This window comes from Neltuma alba, unplaced genomic scaffold (assembly GCF_004799145.2).
Source record: "Neltuma alba isolate B1F8T4 unplaced genomic scaffold, ASM479914v2 tig00006599_pilon, whole genome shotgun sequence".
NCBI lineage: Eukaryota > Viridiplantae > Streptophyta > Magnoliopsida > Fabales > Fabaceae > Neltuma > Neltuma alba.
Window position 1 is genome coordinate 44264 of NW_021634508.1, and position 21731 is coordinate 65994.

A 21731-nucleotide genomic window follows, 5' to 3' on the forward strand; every position below is an offset into this window, starting at 1 on the left:
TTCTCAATCATGTTGGATAACACATCCACAATCAAGATGAAAAGATAAGGTGACAGACGGTCACCTTGTCTTATCCCCTTTTTGGAATCACCTCTGCAATTCTTTTCCCAGAAAGCATTATTGAGTACCTTACTGATCTAACACAGCTCATGATACATGCAACCCATCTTGACTCAAAACCCAACTTCAACATAACATGCTGAAGAAAATCCCATTCAATTTTTTCATAGGCTTGCTCATGTCCATTTTCAAGGCAAAGTCAAATTTGTTAACTCCCCTCCTTCTTTTCAGATAGTGGAAAGCCTCATGTGCCAGAATAATGTTGTCATGGATCATTCTTCCTTCAACAAAAGCACACTGATTCTCAGATATTATCTTCGGCATCAAAGACTTCATTCTATTAGTCAAGACCTTTGAAAGCACTTTATAACAACAATTACAAAGGCTTATAGGTTTATACTGAGTGACTACTTCAGGTTTATCAATTTTTGGAATCATTACCAAATTAGTAAAGTTGATAGGATCAATCAAGACACCATTTTCTACACAATTTTTCACCAATTCAAACAGCTTATCTCCTACGATTTCCCAAGAGCAATGAAAAAATTGCCCAATGAGACCATCAGGACCAGGGGCATTCCTCCCTCCCATCTAGAAACAAGCTGGCTTGACTTCTTTAGTTATAGCTCTCATTAGGTGCATATTATCAGTCTCTGAGATTTTACAGTCAACATATCTGATTGCCTCAGAGAAATTCCGCTCCCCAGAATTTGTAAACAAGCTTCTGTAGTAACTGGTAAATTCTTCTGCTATAGCATAATCCTCTTCCAACCATCTGCCACTTTCATTTTCCAATCTCAAGATTTTGTTTCTTGCCATCTGCTGGACATTCGTGAGATGAAAGAATTTTGTATTCCCATCACCTTCCTTTAACCATTTAATTCTGGATCTCTAATGCCAATATTTTTCTTCCAATCTCCATACCTCTTCCAGTTCACAAGAGATTGCCTCTTTTTGTAGCAGAATTTCCTTAGTAAGAATTTGCTTGTTGCATTCTTCAAATTTACTCATTAGAGTTTCAATCCTTTTCCTCTTATTAGGAAAAACTTTTCTACCCCACTTCTTCAAAGCCTTGCTACAATTCACCAGTTTTGAAGCCAATTCATCTGCAACACTACAAATCTAGTATTTATAAGAATTCCAAGTTCTATAAATCACCCCATCATATTCCTCATGCTCACACCAATAAGGTTCGAATCTGAATAGTCCGGGGCTTTTTTCCTGTCAATAGTTTAGGTCTACCACTAATAAGTGATGGTCAGATCCCACAGGTTCACAATGAAAGACCATTGCTCTTGGAAATTTTTCTCTTATGTCACCATCTCCAAAAACTCTGTGTATCCTTTCTTTGATATGATTCACTCCTAGTCTGCCATTAGCCCAAGTGAATCTCGAACCTTTAAACTCCAAATCCATATATTCACAGTCACTAATCATTTTATGGAATCCCAAAAATCTTCCTAGCAGCTCTTGGATTTCCCCCCAATTTCTCACTATGGTTCAAAATTTCATTGAAGTCCCCAACACACAGCGAGGAACCATTTATAGAAGGAGCCAAACTCGTCAACCTGTCCCAAACCCGATACCTCTCAACTTCTTTTGGACGTCTATAAACCAGAGTAAGGAAATCAGGTACATCTTCACTTGTGCAAGAAATCTTAGCGTGAATAATATTTGAACTGCGAGATACTAAATCAAATTGCAATTCAACCTTCCACCAGACTGCCAATCCACCACTCTACCTCTGGGATGCATATAGAGTTCATTATGAAAGCCCAACTTCTTCCTAATTCTTCTCATGTAACTCTGATGCTTTTTCATTTCCATAAGAAACACTAAAGAAGGTCTACATTTAATGCAAACCTCCTTCAAATTCCTTACTGCCAGGGAAGCACCAAAACCATAGCAGTTCCAAGGGGACCCTCATTCATTGAAGTGTCCAAGAATTAATATTATTTCCATTATTTTTCTCAAAAACAAAAAATACCTGCTTCGCCATTACTTATATTTTCATCATGTCTTCACGTTTTCCTCACATCTGTGATCTTAGTATTACTTTTGATTTTTAATATAAGAACTAGTGTGACTTTTGATTTAATCCTAAATATAAGACTTCAATCTATTTTGTTTCTTATATTTATCTTTTTTTACAAAATAATCATTGTAGTAGTTGCACATGTTAAATGTTCAATTAAATGGTAATTTTAGCTAATAATACCTTCCATCCTTAATGTAAGAGTTAGTTGACTAATTTGAGTAAATTAAAGAAGCTAGTTAAGTAAGTTATTTGTAATAATTAAGTAGGTGTTGTCTTTCCTAAAATATTCTTACTAATTAAGTATATTGGTTAGAACTACCATTATTTCAAAGACTACCTTAAAAAATAAATAAATATGAGAGACAAAATAGATTAGGGTTTTATAATTAGGATCAAAATAAAATTCAAACAAGCTCTTATATTAGCAAAGGTACTTTAGAAAAGACAACACCCAGTCATTGCAAATAACTAACTTAACAAATTTTCATAGTCTACTCAAATTAGTCAACTAATTCTTATAATAAGAATCACGGATAGATTTACTTTACAAATATCCAAAACACATTAATTCCATGAGAAAATAATACCCCCTCCCGCCTTTAATATAAGAGTTGGTAAAGAATTAAATTTATTTGCATGTTTATCCTCCCCGTGTGTGTTCTAATTCAATTTGTTACCTTGTTGATCAAATTTTTATATTGAAGAACCAAGGTACACAGCAAGCTTATAATGATGCTAGATGTGCAATACCCGTTGTTTTGGGTAATAAATTAAAACTGCTATTACAAGCGACATATAATAGATTTTTTAAAACAAAAACGGGATCCAGCAGAGACTCAAGTAGCTAGCTAGCCGTAAAAACTTGTCTGCAATGAGCTACATTTTTCAAAAATCACAGTTAGCAAGTGTTAGATGTAGTCTAGTAGGATCACAACAACTAATTAATGTCACGTTTAATTAAACTTGAAAAAGAATTGTGACTGGTTATCAATACAAGAACTTTTTTAGTGACAAGTTACAAAATCATCAAGGACAAAACTATAGTAGTGGGGGACCAATAAATGAATTAATTAGAAGTTGGAGGGTCCTTCACGTGTCAACTAGAAATGCATGCCAAAACACTATGGTTTCTCGTAAGCATGACGTACGCGCGATTGGTCTCTCTTGTGGAGATACGTACTTCTGTAGGTGCTGCAATTAACACACACAAGAAGCTGCATTTGCATGGATCCGCTTACATGCATACCTACACGCTGACATACATACATGTATACATGCAACGAGCATAGCCCTTAGCTAGGGGCGTATGTATGCACAAGGAAGGTGAATATGGAAAGGGGAAGCAATTTGGGCAGAAAGTCATAGAAGACGACGATATGTTGGGGAGCGAAAGGGCAGCTGCATCTCCAAAAGGGTTTTGAATCCTTCATTGTTGGATATATAATATGCCCTTTGGCTTTTGGGACCTAACAAAAGGTCACATTACGTGAGCCTCCCTCCATATATATCCAATTCATCTTCATTTATTGCGCCAAACCTTTTGCCGGATCCGATCGAAACTCTTTTTGTCTTTTCATTACGTGCACTCACTCACTCAGTGATCTGATGTGAGTACATATGTTTGTGTGGAGAGGCCGGCCGATGGAGAGAAGTTTGGAGATGATGGATGATGAAATGAACACAAGGGAGAGGGTGCCCATACAGAAGGCAACCTCGGCAAAATTTCCCCGTTGTTTGCGTAGGCATGCATACATAAGCAAGCTTCAAAAAACATTTAAGTGTTGAAGGTAGCTACGTACCTATTTCCTTTACACTTGGTCCTCTCTAACATATGATTCGTGTTCCCTTTTACGTCTATGTTATTATCAATGCCATGTCACCACCAAACTCAATCTCTGCCCACCCAAAAAACCACGTCCAAACTTAATTTGTCTTTTTCATATTTGTATTCATTCAAGATTCGTTTGGCAGATGAATCATCTTCTCCTATTTAGTTAGTACTATCTCCTTTCTTTAATATAAGAACTAGTTAACTAATGTGATCATATTAAAAAAATTAGTTGAGTTAGTTATTTGTGATAAAAAGATATTGTCTTCTCTAAAATATCATTGTTAATCATGTGCATTAGTTAGAACTATCATTTTGTGAAACATTTAACATATGCAACTACTATAAGTGCTTCATTAGAGGAAAAAATGGATAAATATAAGAAGCAAAGTGGATTGAGATTTTATATTATGATTAAATTAAATATTAAACTAGCTCTTATATTAAAAATCGAAAGTAATATTTTATTTGTTTTGTAGACTCTTTCTGACCATGCGTGCAGTGTTTCTTTTTACTTGGTGAACTTTATATGCTTTTTGTCGTTGCAACATCGATATAAAACTGATTTTATTTAAATTTGAATACAAAGACAAGGTATATTGTCTTGTTGCACGTACGATTCTTTAAGAAAATAAACATATAAAAAGCACGCAATTTATAGTTAGTGATCTATAGTCTAACAATAGTCTTCTTTCTCTAATTTTTTGTCTTATTGATGTTTGATTACTTGTGTCAGCTTTGAGGACAGTGAGGTAGGATTCAATTCGTTGAGAAGGGAGAAAAATTTGAGGTTTTATTGTGTTGCCAATTTTTGTATTCGTTAAACTGCCTATTACATGTAATTTTGCGTAATTAACATTGAAATAATAACTTCATCATATCTAGTTTACCACAGCCAAGCGCCTTACTAGTACATCGTTGTGCACTTCCCTATAAAAATATATTATGTACACTTTTTATTCATTAATTTTTCCAAATGAAGAGACAAAGACAAAATGCAAAACAAAAGAAAGAGACAGGCATACAAGGAACATCATTACCCATTGCACATGCATGTTGCCCATTGCTTTCTTTGTAAATATAAGGTTCTTTAAGGGTTTTCTTTTTGTTCAAAATTCAAGGTCTCATTTCTTCTTATTTCCAATATTAAATTTTTTTCTCTCTCATAGTACCCTTGTTTATTGAAATAGTTGTATTTTTACGCATTAAATTTTAATCATTTAATGGCAAGATTATATTTGAAAATTAAAATAAAATCAAATTCTCTACATATTAATTTCAAATAATCAACTTACATAGTCGTTTGACATTTGCGATTTAATTAAGAGAACATTATATTTAGAATTAAAAGAGCATTATGAAGTCCAAGTAATCAAGAGAGGGAATCTCAAACATTATTCAAAAATTGCTTTCATCATAAATAACTAAATAACCACCACAAGAATATTCTTCGCACCCAATTTTTATTTTATTATTAAATAAGACGTAGCTAACAATAAAATAGTGTGTTATTTCATTATTAAATAAATCTTGGGATGTTTATTGAGATGAGATAGCCAACGAGGATAAAAATACGTTAACGATTATAATAAGCCTGGGCCTTCATAAGAGGCTTCTATACGAAAGTCGGAATGAGCATCATTCGTGGGCTGCTTTTTCTATGTTTCTTCTGTTTGTCTCCTTTTATGATGGCTTTGTCATGGGCCAGACTTAATTGACATCCATCCTTTGAAAACACAAGATGCTCCACTGAAAGCAAAAATGAAAAAGAAGAATGTCTGTGCCTAGAGTTTAGACATGCGGATGTGCTTACCTCGCTTTATTTCTCAAGGAAAATAATTTAAGGAAGAATTTCAATGAGCCCCCACAGTAGAAAGTTATTTTCCAACAACCTCCACTAAATTATGAAATTTCATTGCACCCTTTAGACTAAAATGAAATTAAATTTTATGGGTGAAAACCCTTGCAGTGATGGAAACAAAAAAGCAAATTCACAGGCAGAATAAAAGAATTCACAAGAGGAATAAGCCTATTTATAACTGAAGTAAGGCTATTTACAAGTGAAGCAAGCATTCGCAATAAGTTAGGGAGTTGGAATTTGACAGTGGAATACAGAAATTTGCAATCAAGATAAGATAATTCACAAGAGAAATAAAATGCTTTACAATTAGAGTAAGGCCATTTATGGGTGGAGCTAGCATTTCTAATAATTCTGGGAGTTATGATTCAGAAGTCGAATACGTAAATTTACACCCAAGATAAAGTAATTCATAAGAGAAATAAGGCTAGTTACAATTGGAATAAGGTCATTTACAAATTGAACTAGGAAATTAAGATTCACAAGTAAAATAAGAAAATTTACAGTTGAAATTAAGTGATTCATAAGAGGAACAAGTCCTTTTACAATCAGAGGAAGGGCAGTAATGCCTTTCCACCCATAAAGTTTAGTTTCATTTTCATTCTTGGGATGTAATGAAATTTCAGAATTTTGTTGGATGTTGGAAAATAAATTTCTTTTGTGGAGGATGACTAAAATTCTCCCATAATTTTAACTTTTTTAATCATCACAATGCATCTTTTTCACTATCCGATAGTACCTAAAAGTAAGCGACCTCGACTCCGATGACGTAAGGGCAAGGAAAACATCCCTAGATACCACTGCATTTTAGACTTCTAAAGGACTTGGTTAAATACAACAAATCATCAGATAGTCTGCCATAACCAAGTTCTTGAAAAAGTTCAGGAAAAAAAAACCCGAAAGAGTTTCCCTTCTTGCTGCCTTTTTTTTTTTTGGCCAACGCCAGTTCATTCCATAATAGATCAACAATGCAAAGTATTGTGAGATCACCATAAAGCAAGACAAATATCAGCGTACATCAGTTTGGGCTTTACATAAATCAGATTCTATAAGTTAATGCAAAAGAGGCGGCGGTCTCATCACCCAATCACTCAGGCAAGACCCGGTCAAAAAAGCTCTAGCTACCCAATCAGCAGCAGAGTGTGCCTCTCTCTGGATCCACCTACACGAGTGGCTCCTTAGACAGTTCCTTGAGAATCGTAGATTTTCAAGGATAACATAATTTCTCCAACCTGGACCAGGGGCATTGTTGTTCAAGCATATCCTTGTTACCACAATGGTAACTTCACCAGTTAAATGCTACAACATATCAGATGAATGCATCTATGACAAGACCTGTATAATACGCTCCAGATCTGCTACTTTCCTGCAAGAAAAAACTACACCTGTATTGTAGAAGGATTTGACAAACACACCATTATGAATCACCAGGACATGAGAATGGCTTCATTGGCATGCTGACGTTTGCAAAAAAAAAAACCCAAGTTTCCGGACAATGAGCAAGTTATGGGATATCACCTGGTCTTGTAATAAGAACCACTTTTTCCCTGCAGAAGCACTAATTGCTTCACCTTGATAGGTCTTCTATGTTAAACTTCTCGTCCCATAATTTTAACTGAATCCTTAGAAATTACGCTTATCTCAAGTGTCTTTAAAAAATAAAGTTGATCAAGTTAATCTCCAAAAATTTTGTTTTACATCAAATGGATTGTGCGGGGAAGTAACTGTAGCTCCACAATGCATGCATTGTGAGCCATCTCATTATTGTGTTGGAAGTATTGGACGAGAATATATTCCATCTTATTCAAATAACTAAACTACGTAACTTAAGAAGTTGATTAAAATCAGGTAAAAATAATAAATAACATATATGTGTATAAAAAGTTAAAAAGTATTTTTCTAAAATATTTTTATTTATGGAAAGGATAAATAGGAGAGAGAATAATGAAAAAGAAAAAAGAGACACATAATTAATTCGGAGTAAAAAATAGAAAAAAAAAGTGCATCAAATGATTAGACAATCCCAATTAATACTTATAAAAAGTAATTCTCCTTAAAGATTTGATGCTTATATTTTAAATTGGAATGAGTATTATCAGTCATTAGAGATTACGTGGGATTTCATTTGTACTTAGCAAAGGATCTATTTAAACAGAATGTTTGTTTATTGATAATTTAGGCTTTCAAGAAAATAAATCAATAATTGTGGCATTAAGTGTCACATGTAAAGTTTTCTCTGATGTGATGTGTATTGTCGTTGAATAAAATAAGGTTGACGCTCCACAATACGCAAGCAATGACGATGGATGGCGGAGTAAGGCAACAAGGAAGCCTAATACTACTACAAGGAACAGCGCTAGCAACACACCCAGAAGTCTAAAGGAAAGCGAAAGTAGAGGTTGCGGTGATAGAAGATGATATGATTCTACTTGATTTTTGGTCAAGCCCATTTGGAATACGAGTCAGAACTCAGAAGTGCCTTAGCCGAGAAGGGAATCCAGTACGAAGCAAGAGAAGAAGATTTATCTGGCAAGAGCTCTCTTCTGCTGCAGATGAACCCTCTTCATAAGAAAGTCCCCTCTTAATTCATAATGGAACACCCATCTCCGAATCGCCCACAATAGTTGAGTACATTGACGAAGCTTGGAGCCAAAAATCTCCATTGTTTCCCTCTCATCCCTATGAGCGAGCTCATGCCAGGTTTTGGGCAGACTACATCTAAAAGAATTTCAGTTTGGGCTGGTAGATGTGGCTCTAATTCCATTCTACGTCCGCTTCTACACTTTGGAGACGTGGGAGTTTCAGCATCTCGGAAGAATTTCTCAAGCGGGTGAACTAGGGCAAAAGGTGTATGGACAAAGAGAGTGTGTCTCAGTATATTCCTGACCAAAACAAATTCTTTCGGTTCCTTTCGGAGATCAGACGCAAGGCCCTGCTTACCTAGGAGTGATAAAATAATTATCGATCTTCTGTGTGGCTGTGAGGCCATAATATGAGTGACGAGTTAATAAAATTTTGTTGTTAGCAATGACTGAGTCAGTTTAGGACCCTAGTCTCCAGGGTCATTTGTCATTGTATTGAGTAGGGGCATTGGATCCTCTCCTCATGTTATGCCTTTTATGACCTGTCATCTTCAATGAACAATTCATATCTTCCTTTTATCATTCATGCGTTGTTAGGTTACAGTAAATTTTATAGTTTACCATACTTTTGAGTACGTCCATTTACTTCTTTTTAAGCTGCGTAAAATATATCGTTTTCTTATAATCATTGCAAACTATAGGAACTTATAATAATTTTATAGTTTTCACAGAAACGTTTTCCAGCTTATTAGGAGTTTACTGGTGATTTAACAAGAAGCATTTGGGAGAACCAAAGTGGTTGTCTTCCTCACAACTTGTCCAATATCATCATCATAATATCATTATTATTCAAGATGAAACCTCGTAATAATTTGTCAAATGGCCATTGATTCGAAACAAGGTTACAAGCGTACGAGGAATTAAAGCAGAGTAAGTAGCCTGTGTGTAAGCTTTGTGAGAAGACAACAGCATAAAAGTGGAGACGATCGACATGGGTCATGAGCCACCTGGCGAAAACCAGTGAAAGATGGAAGGAGGCATCAGGCATGGTGGGTGATAAGGTGAGGCGGGGCTAAAACAGTTACATCTATGTCTTACCCATTACCGGTAGATCTTATCAAAGGGCACAGTACGTCAATATCTATGAGTGCTTTGTTCAGCAGATTCATGACTTTGGTGACAAGAATTAATGCTTCAATTGCACCCCTTTTCAGGTCTTAACTGCTATTGCACTTCCCAAAGCAAGTGCTCTCTATTAGTTACGCCCCCCTAATCTAAAACAATTAAAGCCAGATCGAGACGTTGCATTTGGACCCCACTATTCGAAACATCAGCCTTTGTGTGGCATTTTAAACTATCAAGGTTTTTGATATACTCATCTGATTCCATTTATAAGGCTTCTGATTCTATTTATAAGACACTTTTAACATATTTCATATAGACTAAAAAAAACTTTAAACTTTATTAATCTCATGTAAAATTTAATGACTTTTCAACTTTATTTCTATTTAATATACATTATACCTCATATTAGTAAAGTCAACATAATATGAGGGCTAAAATTGTATATTCATACAAAAAATTTCCCTCAATGTCCTATAAATAGGACTAAAAAATACATTCTTTTTTACCCTATAAATAAGACCAGAGGAGTATAGCCCTTCTATCTCAAAATATATGACTGAAGGGTTAGTTAAAATTGATTAAAAATAATAAATATTAAAAAATAACTTATTTTCTTGTAAAACACTTTTACTTATAGAGAGGGTCAGTAGAAAAGAGAATGAGTGTAAAAAGATATACATAAGAAAGAACGGGTAAAAAAAAAACAGAAATGAGAAAGACCTCCAACTAATTAGGAATAAAAATAAAAAATTATATTAAATGGTTAAACAAATTCAATTGTAGCTTTTAAAAGGACCAAGTCACTTTAAAAATTTGATACTTATATTTTGTTTGTGAGGCAGTGGCAACACAAACACACATACATGCATCGATCACCTTCTGTTCCGCTATTGAAAGCAACCCTCAAAACTAGTCGTTTCAAATAATTCGTATTGTCAAATTATAGGGTTAATTTTAGTTCTTTTATAAAAAGACAAAATGATCGATCTTAGAAAAATAAATAAAGGTAAGTTAAATAATAATGTACAGCATTAACAAGGAGAGGTAGGACATGAAGGGCACAAGCTAAAGAAGAAGTGATCAGTTCTTCTGGAACAGAAAAAATTAATTTAAAGACTGATAAAAATTAAACATTATACATAGAGCCTTCTAGGCATATACTTATATGTTTTCTATTTTATATATACTTTGGGCATCTATTTTTCTTCACAACTTATTGTCTTCAGGCATTAGAATTAGCTTTGATATTTTCATAATATCACATGGTCTTTTTTATTCCACAACCATTTTTTCTTAACATTTGTTTTTCAATGAATTGATACATATTTGTCTATATGACTTCTGGTCATATTATAACAGTTGTTCATAATTTTATCATATTGATCATAGGACTATTACTAATTCTGCTGTTATGATTCAATAGTCAAGCCCCAAGATTATTGTCCTTTTAGTTATCAGTTCCACTGATACAATGTGATCATACTCTTTATCACTCTTATAGATATATTCTTTGCTTCCAATAGCACACCATCAATTTTTTCAAATATTAGTCTTCTGGATTATAACAAAATTTTCAGAACTACGAAGTTCTTTTGTATCGTTTCATTTTTAACCATCAATCTTCAGGACTTTGATATAGATTATCAAATTGTGACAATCTTGTCATGCCATCCGTTACTACCACAAGATGGTCTTTTGTCAAATAATCATCAAAACATGATGTGGCTTCTGGCTATCTAATCACCAAATCAAGAGTACAATGACTATTAGCCATTCGTTTATATATTTAACATTTTACTTTCTAAGACAACAATTAACCAATATCAGAGATGATAATCATATATAGTAATTTTATAGATGAACATACACTTCATAGCAAATCAAGAAATATAAGGACAGTAGAATCATGAAAATATAAGAAAGTAAGAAATAAAAAAAAAATTTTCATATCTCAATATGATGAATAAAATATTCGATTGCCAATGAATCAATATGGTTAATGTACAAAACCATCATTTGCTCTAAATAAATTGGAGAAATCTTACCAAACTGTTCGGATCAAACTATCTTCATTCAACGAACAAAACATCAACGTGTATCAACTAGAACCATGAACTCAGATAGTAGAGTCTCGTGCTGATAACGTGTTATGAAATTAACCAACAATAAAGCCGATTGGAGAAGAGAAGTAGACAAGAAAATGAGAGAATGATATGTATTCCTTCACTTGCTTCACTTGCATTACAATACAATGACATGCATTATTTATAGGCATAGTCTTACACATAAGTTATATTGTACTTAAATGATAGATAGTGGACAATAAACCACATGAATATGAGTGGGGGGAGTTACAAGATTAAAGGCATAGTGAAAAGGTAATGAGTAGTGGAAGATTAATGCCTAGTGAAAATAGTGGGAATTGATGATGAAGTTGAGAGGAAGAAGAAGAGATGGACATCCACATGTTATAATATTCATAACACAAACAACTTTTCCTACAATATAGAACAATAATCTTAACCTTGACATATCAATAAATGTAGTGTGGTTTTTTAGTCTGACCAGAACAAATGCAATTAATTAAGTTAAGAACTAAATGTTAACATGATGCGGTAATTTCATCCACAGTTTAAAGATTCACTTCAATGATAAAGAATAATTAAATAAAAAATCTACTATAATTTTTAAATTATAATTACAATTTACTCAAAATATTAAAGAATAAATTAGAGAACATAAAATTAAAAACTAGGGCAAATTACTGTGCGGTCACAAAGAAGAAAGATAATTACTCAAAATTTTTAATAAATGAGCAAGAAAAACTAGCTATCATTTTATGTACTGAAACTTGTTATTACATATTGCTCAATTGTTAAATTATGCCATCTCTTTTTTTTGAGTTAATACTATTTTTAGTTTTTTTTAAAATTTGTACTCATTTTGGTTTATCCCTCAAATTTCAAACTATAAATTTTAGCCTCTCAAATTTGCACTTATTTTGATTTTGATCTCTAAAATTTTAAATCACTGGTTTTGGTCTTTCAAGAGACAAATGATACAGGTTTTTATTAAATTATAGGGACCAAAACATATGATTTAAAACTTAAAGGACAAAAAAATGAAGACAAATTTGAAGGACAAAAAATTGTATTAATTTTTTTTAAAATCAAAACTACACCGTACTATGTTGATGCAATGAAATGATTAAACTGAGACGAGACCAGGAGGTGAAAAAGAAAGTTGTAAACCAGTCCTTCAAAGGTGAAATGGAAGCAAATTTCTCCTTTTCCTCTTCATATAATACTAGGATTTCTGACGGAAGCCGTGACATTATTGGAAGGTGAAATTTGTAATTACAGTTGAATTCATGTTTTAAAAAACGATGCCTTCGGGAGGGCATCATTAAATTATTTAGGAACTAGCGTGTCGTTTAAATATTAAGATGTTAAAAAAAAATGAAATACTATATTATTAGTCTTTTTTTTAAATGGTTAAACAAATTCAATTGTAGCTTTTAAAAGGACCAAGTCACTTTAAAAATTTGATACTTATATTTTGTTTGTGAGGCAGTGGCAACACAAACACACATACATGCATCGATCACCTTCTGTTCGGATATTGAAAGCAGCCCTCAAAACTCGTCGTTTCAAACTCATTCGTATTGTCAAATTATATAGTTCTTTTATAGAAAGACAAAATTATCGATATTAGAAAAATAAATAAAGGTAAGTTAAATAATAATGTACAGCATTAACAACGGAGAGCTAGGACATGAAGGGCACAAGCTAGAGAAGAAATCACCAGGTCTTCTTTTAACAGGAAAAATTGAATAGTCTAAGGATATATATCTGTGTGTGTGTGTGTGTGTGCAGCTGAACATTTAAAGTACTATCTTATTATGTTGAGCAAATTAGAATCTACACATCCAACTTAAAGCAGTAGTACTCGTAGGTGTAATGGAAATTTCATGGAAAAACAGCCAAGTTAAACCATAAAAGCTTTCACTTATGCATGCATGTCAAAACTAATTTCCGTGCTCATTGTACTGATATGAGCTATGGTACTTATCACTTTTTGAAAATTTGTGGTTAAAATACTATCTTTATTTAGATTTTATACATATTAAAATATTTTTAAAAAAATGAAAGTGAGAAAAAATTAACAACAACCATTCAAATTAGATTTAAATGGTGCGATATGGTAATAAAACTCTTGATACTCATAGCTCTGAAGCTCGTAGAGGTAGAGATATAGAGTTTTTGTTAAGTCAATTACTCATTATATACATTATAAATAGTATAGTGGCGGACCAAAATAGTGGCACTATATTATAAATAGTTATATTGAAATATTCTAATCTATCTACTATGCCAATAAAACTTGCAACGACAATTAGGTCTCGAGAAGGTAAACTAATAGTAGTTAGATGCTCAGTTCTTCTTTTAAAAAAATAGATATCAATATTAATTCAACCACTGTAGATTTAAAAGTTTCAATTATAAATGAATATGTAAGTTTTAGATACAACTGTTAGTTTATGATTGAGATCTGCAATTTATTTTTTAGGATAAGTATATTTTCAGTTTTTAATTTTATAGAAGATTTTAATTTGGTCTTTTAAGTTTTTTTTTTAAAAATTTTTTACTTTTTTAACCCTAAAACTGTTTAAACACAATGATGTTGAGATTTTGAATATTGATAAAAAAATTTTAAATGTTTATTAAATTTAATTTTAAATCAACCATGTTTTATAAAAATTATTATTAAAACTAATGATTTTAAGGTTAAATGTTTAAAATTAAGAGGCCCAACAAAAATTTTATATAAAATTAAATATCTAATATATACTTTTTCCCTTTTCTTAACATTTTAAAAAAAAACTTAACTATTATTAATTTAATATTTTAAAAATCAAATATTATTTCCTATCAAGTCTAACATAAAAGAAAACATTTTTCTCCTAGGAAAAAAAGTGAGAGGAAAAGTCAAAAAACGAGAATATGCTGACGGAAGCCATGACACAAAGGTGCAAATTATCCAAAGTGGTGGCGAACATGGAACTCCGTAGGACAGGTCAAGACGCTTTTGGGGAGGGATCCTTTTTTTTTTAAAATAAATTTTTTGGATAATAAAAGATGAAGTATCCTCCCAAGGCGCATCTCTCCATTATTATTAAATGACAATTATAACAGTTTCGCGTTGATAAATAAATTTGCCTCATAACTCAAAAATTGTATTAATTCATAAACAGTTATAATTTTTAATTATTACTTCTTCCTGTCTTATTTATATGTTTTAAATTCAAACAAGAATTTTATCTATTTTATAAGTTTTAATTGGATTTCTTTTCTCTTAATATTTATTTTTTTTTTAATTTTACCCTCAGTGATTTATTTCCTCTTATTTGTCATAATCTATCATACCATATCTTCCTACATTTTTTTTTATATTTTTTCTCATTTATTATTAAATTGTATTTAGCAACAAAAGTATAATATTTTAAACATATTTATTAGTTTTTATCTAATTTTTTATTATTGGTGAATTAATTATTTGAAACTAAATGGGACAAAAAAATTATTATTATTATTATTATTATTACTTTCCGGTCTTATTTATAATACCTTGTGTATAGACGGTAAACGAAACATTATACTTAAATTATTATTATTATTAGTCTTTGTTTGAGTATTTGTTTATGCTTTATTGACCTGGAATTCCCGCGCCGCCTTATTATATTATGAGTCTTTGTTTGAGTATTTGTTTTATGCTTTATTGACCTGGAATTCCCGCGCCGCCTCGCGCATACGTTGGGATTAGGGGTGTTCACGGGACGGATCGGGACCGGGACAGGCCCGTCCCGGTTCCGTCCCGATGAACAGTAACAGGACAGATTTTCCTGTCCCGTGTCCCAGCCCCAGTCGGGACGGGATGGATCCGGGACCGGACCAGGATGTCCCGAAATATTTTTTTTTATTTTTTAAATTTTTTTAAATTTTTTAAAAAAATCTGATTTTTTTAATTATATTTTTTTGAGCTTAAATCTTATAAAAACATCTTTTTATTTGTTTGGACACTCTTAAACAAAAGCTCAAATATTACTATAATAGTTATTAAAAACTCTAAACAAAAGCTTTTAACACAATAAAACTTGCTAAAAATTCTAATCATCAATTCTCAAATCATTAACAAATATAAAACTCTAAATAAATATATCCATAGTTCCATACAATAGTCTCAAATCTTAAAAAATATGAAAAAAATGATATTATATAAAAATTAAAAAAATAATTTTTTTTTTAAAAAAAGGAACCGGGACGGGACCAGGACGGGACGACCCCGTCCCGTGTCCCGTCCCGTCCCTTTTTTGTCCTGTCCTGGTTTGTCCCGTCCCGAAAAATTTCAGGACGGATCCGTCCCGTCCCAATAAAACCGACCGGAACGGATCGACCGGACGGGCCGGCCTTGAACAACCCCTAGTTGGGATCCCCAGTGTAGCTTCCAGACTTTTCCGAGCCTATAAATTGAGGCATCCAGGCCCTTCTTCCTCAGTTCTCACCTCTGCATTTCTCTCAATCGTTAGTTCTTCTTGAGCATTTGGTTATTGTTTTCTGGCAGCAATGGCAAATGAGGCGACTCTGTTGGATTTCTGGCCAAGTCCCTTTGGGATGAGGGTCAGAATTGCACTTGCTGAGAAAGGCATCCAGTATGAGTATAAAGATGAGGACCTGATGAGGAACAAGAGCCCTCTACTTCTTCAAATGAACCCGATTCACAAGAAGATCCCTGTTCTGATTCACAATGGCAAACCAATTTGTGAGTCTCTTATTGCTGTGTGCAGTACGTTGATGAGGTCTGGAACACCAAATCCCCTCTTCTCCCATCCGATCCTTATCACAGAGCCCAAGCTCGATTCTGGGCCGACTTCGTTGACAAGAAGGTTCTTTTCTGCGCTTCATTTCTTTTCAGATTCTTCACTTTAACTTCTTTCAGATTGCTGTTATTCTTCGCATTTTTGATCAATTGATGGAACGTTTCCACTGGATTACTTCTTGTTTGCTCATTAGCTTTGATCCGGACGATTTTGATGGAATATTAGAAGTGAATTGGCGATTTTTGCATGGCTGAGTGAATATTGAATAAAATATGGATAATATATAATATTGGAGCTCCTTTTATTATTTTTGTCTTCCTTTCCCCAAAAGATTCTGCAAATCGTGTCGATTTCTCCTGTGTCTGAATGCAAATGGGAAATCGTACTTGCTGAATCTCACCAACTTATGGGGCTGATTTCTCTCATTCAGAAAGTCCTGTTTTTTATATTCCTCTGCATTATTTTACAGGACAAGAAGGAAAGCATATTCGGATAATTATTTAATTTCAAAATGTTTCTGGTTCAGTACTAATAATTGCATGTTTCTATAAAGTTTTAAGGTGTCTTTAAAAGTCATCTTTGCCATACATATAGATGCTTTTTTGTTTTCAATTTTGGCGAGAAAGCACACTAACCTGTGAGCGGCTGATTCTTTTCCCATCATAGTATTGTTTCTTTAAGAGAAAATAGGGCATTGTTGCCGTTTGATTTTCCTTCGTCTATCATTTCATAACCAAGTTCTCAACTTGAAACAGATACATGATGTGGGAAGGAGACTATGGGCTACCAAAGGAGAAGAACAAGAAGCTGCAAAGAAGGAGTTCGTGGAGTACCTGAAGTTGTTGGAGGAACAGTTGGGAGACAAGCCCTACTTTGGAGGGGACAATCTTGGATACGTGGATGTAGCACTTGTTCCATTCTTCAGTTGGTTTGAAGCCTATGAGACATTTGGTAACTTCAAGATAGAGGCTGAGTGCCCCAAATTCATTGCTTGGGCCAAAAGATGCATGCAGAAAGAGTGTGTCCAAGTCTCTTCCTGATCAGCACAAGGTCTATGAGTTTGTGCTTCAGAGGAGAAAGAGCTTGGAATTGAGTAGCTTCATTAGGAGACAGTGATCTTCGAGGGATCATTGGCTTCACGTTCTGAGTAGTAGTGTTATAATAATATGGCAGTTTGGTGGGCCATACTACATTTGTCTGTGAGGTGTTTGTAGCTGTTGTATTGGTACTTGGTCTCTTATACCCATTATGTGTTGTCAGTCATTATTACAATGTTGTAACTTTACCTGCATGCGTAAGAAGGCGTGGGAAGTGCGGCTCCTTCGAATTAGCCCCGTAGTTACACATCTTGAGGGCTTTGACCTTTGCCGTGCGCCTGTGCCTGAACCTGCATTCCCTTCTGGCTAAAAAAGAAAAGAAAAACAAACCCCGTATTCCTTATCGACGCAAGTTTCAGGGTACCCTTTCTCAATGAATCTTGACAAGGAGAAATAGGTATCTTGTCATGTTTCAAGTTCTCTTATCAGTATTACTGCTCGGTTTCATTTTTAATTTAGTTTTAAATATAAAGTTTTAATTTATTTTATCTCTCATGTTTATCTATTTTTTTAAGGTAGTTTTTGTACATATTGAAAATTTCATCAAATGATAATTTTAATCAATATACATTATTCATAAGGGTATTTTAAAAAAGACAATACGTATTTATTATCAATAACTAAATTAATTCTCTTAATTTATTCAAATTACTTAATTAGAGAATTAAAGTAGTATCAATAACGCTCAATAGAACGACAGTGTCATGAATAAAGGACAGAATTAAACAAAGCATGCAAGATAAGGAAAGAAAATGGGATCACAGAGAAATGCTACCTCCGCTTTTTAATGTAAGAGATATTTTAATTTTTAATTTGGTTCTAAACATAAGACTTAAATTTACGTTGTCTGTCATATTTATCTATTTTTTTTATATTTGTAGTTGTTATATATGTTAAATGTTTTTGACTTGTGGCACCTCAAATTGTAACTTGCTTGTTTTCAGGTCTTTTGTCTTAGCAGTCTCTAATCTCCGACAATGCATATTGAATTGATTAATGAGTAATTAAGTTTTTGCTTTGAAATTATCAATTTCTCCGCTATGACTTCTGTGATTTGATAATTAGTGGGGATTGTGTGGTTATTTCAGTTGGAATTTAGACAGAGCAAGATAAAATTTGATTTAAAAATCGTGTTATTTTTCAGTTATTGTACGTATTACTTCCATTCCATAATATAAAAGTTAAATAATTAATTTAAAGATATTACAAAAAATTAAATTAGTTAATTATAAAGTATGTATGTTGATTTTCTTAAAATCTAAAAAAAAAACTACACATAATCTTACAGAGGTGCTGACAACAAATATGATTGGACTGCTTCTTTTTTTTTTTTTTTTTACTCAAATGATATCATTTCAAACTTGATAATTAAAAAAAAATATATAACCGATCAATCCATATAAAATGCCTGATTAGACTAGACCGGTTAATTCAGTTGGATTTTAATACCATGGAAACACAAAAGCCAATATCTTTTATTTTTATTTTAGTGCAATACTTATGTTAAAATTTTTATATTTATTATATCAAATTCTCTAATTATACATGACAATGTGTTATATTTTTGAAATGTTAACATTTAATAGAATTTAATCATAAAGTCACATGAAATTTAAAAAAGAACACATGTTTATGTGTAATTGAAGAACTTAACATAATTGATACAAAGAATTTGACCTACGTATTTTTGTTTATTTTAAAACTTACGAGTTACAACTGCTTTGTTAAATATGTGAAACTATTTCTCTTATTTTTGTTTCAAACAACTTTTTCCTACAATATAGAACAATAACCTTAACCTTGACATATCAATAAATGTAGTGCGGTTTTTTCACTCTGACCAGAACAAATGCAATTAATTAAGTTAAGAACTAAATGTTAACATGATGCGGTAATTTCATTCACAGTTTAAAGATTCACTTCAATGATAAAGAATTAATTAAATAAAAATATACTATAATTTTTAAATTATAATTATAATTTACTCAAAATATTAAAGAATAAGTTAGTGAACATAAAATTAAAACAAGGGCAAATTACTGTGAGGTCGCAAAGAAGAAAGATAATTACTAAAAAGTTCTATTTTTTTTAAATTTGTACTCATTTTGATTTTATCCCTTAAATTTCAAACTATAGATTTTAGTCTCTCAAATTTACATTTATTTTGATTTTGATCTCTAAAATTTTAAATCACGGGTTTTGGTTTTTTCAAGAGGCAAAATGAGACAGGTTTTTATTAAATTATAGAGACCAAAACATATGATTTATGACTTAAAAGACAAAATTAAAATAAAGACAAATTTGAAGGACAAAAAATTGTATTAATTTATTTTAAAATCAAAACTACACTGTTAAATTACACTGTTAACTACAATGAAATGATTAAACTGAGACGAGACCAGGAGGTGAAAAAGAAAAGTTGTAAATCAGTCCGTCAAAGGTGAAATGGAAGCAAATTTCTCCTTTTCCTCTTCATATAATACTAGGATTTCTGACGGAAGCCATGACATTATAGGAAGGTGAACTTTGTAATTACAGTTAAATTCATGTTTGGAAAAACGATGCCTTTGGGAGGCATCATTAAATTATTTAGGAACTAGCGTGTCGTTTAAATATTAAGATGTTAAAAAAAATGAAATAATATATTATTATTGTCTTTTTTTTGTTTATGTGCTTTTTCAAAATAAATTTCTTAATTCTTTTCAATCTTTAGTCAAATTTTTAAATTTATATTTTGGGAACATATACCAGAAAGTTTTATAAAATGTGAACTATAGAAAAATTACATTATATATATATATATTGAAAATGAAAAGAAATCATGTAAATTCATGAAACTTAAAAGATTTATACAAATTAACTTTGATACGATGTGATTTACAAAATTATTAATTTATAACAAAATTATATAAGGACCTGCCAGAAGACTACTTTATGTCCCTATCTATTTTTACTTTATTAAAATAGTTCGTCCTGTAGTTTATTTCGTCTTCTAATAATAAGTAAAATAGTTGTTATTATTAGAGTAGTTGGTAGTTGTGTCATTATTAGGATGGTTGTGATTATTAAATGTCAGGCCATTATTTTATCTAGTAGATGTAAGAATCAGGTATTAGGGACCATAAAAAATAAGTCATATTATCCATAACTTATAAAAAGTACTCCCTTCGAGTCTTATTATAAGTTTTAAATAACTAATTCATGAATAACAAATGATTAATTAAAATTAGCTTAAAACAATAAATATGTTAAAAAATATTTTTATTTTCAATATACTCTTATAATAAATTAACAAAAGAATGAAAGAGAATGTGTGAAAAAAATATGACAAGAAAGAAATAATTAAAAACAACATTAAAAAAATACATTAAATATTAAGACAAATCCAAATTAAAATTTATAAAATAAACTATGCTCCTTTTCAAATTTAAAACTCATAAATAGAACCGGAGGAAATAATTTCTTATTGATTATATACATTATGTCGGAAAAGGTACATTTTAAACTCTAAAATCAAAATTGGATCAGATTTAAAACGTCACATTACTAATTCGGGTCTTTAGGTCTAACCCAAAAGCTAGCTCCTAAATAAAAGATACTTAAAGAATATTTAAATCCTGTGAGTGTCAAGGCTTCACACAATATGGGACTAGTATTCTATTGTTATAGGTATTTTTCCTTTTTGGCTTGTCAAATGAAGATCGTAATGCCTAAAGAGTGCATACATGATTAGTGCAATCTATTTTTTTTTAGCAAGTTGTTACAGTTAATAAGGACAAAGGAACATATATTTCAGAAAACCTTTTTTTTTTTGTTTGGTTTTGGCCTCGCCTTTTTTTTTTGGCCAAATTGGCCTCGCCCTGTTGAAAGAGCTGAATGGGAGTTCTTTATTTCAATGAAAAACTCCAAATTAGGTTCCCAAGTCGCCCTAATACAAATTGACGAATCGATGTATTCATCGAAACGTCCGAAACCCTCACTTGCTCCTCAGCACATGCAGTGGGGACCCTCATTCATTTTTTTTTTTTGGGGACCAAAATGAGAGTCCATTTTATTAATACTCAAAAAAAAAAAATCAGATACACACACTAATAGCCACTTAAGGCCTGAAAAAGAAAAAGCACTCGGAGAAAGCCTAGAAGTACAACCTAACATACAAACTAAACCAAAACACAAAGAAGAACCTAAAGTACAAGCTAGAAGAGAGAAGAAAAAAACAAAAACACACAGAGGCAAACTAAAAGCAAGAAGGCACCTTAACCAATA

At 32.1% G+C, this 21731-nt stretch overlaps 1 pseudogene; it reads left to right on the forward strand.

Moving 5' to 3' along the window:
* Nucleotides 1-16114: 16114 nt before the first annotated feature.
* Nucleotides 16115-17784, forward strand: LOC114750647 (probable glutathione S-transferase parC; annotated as a pseudogene).
* The last annotated feature ends 3947 nt before the right edge of the window (nt 17785-21731 follow it).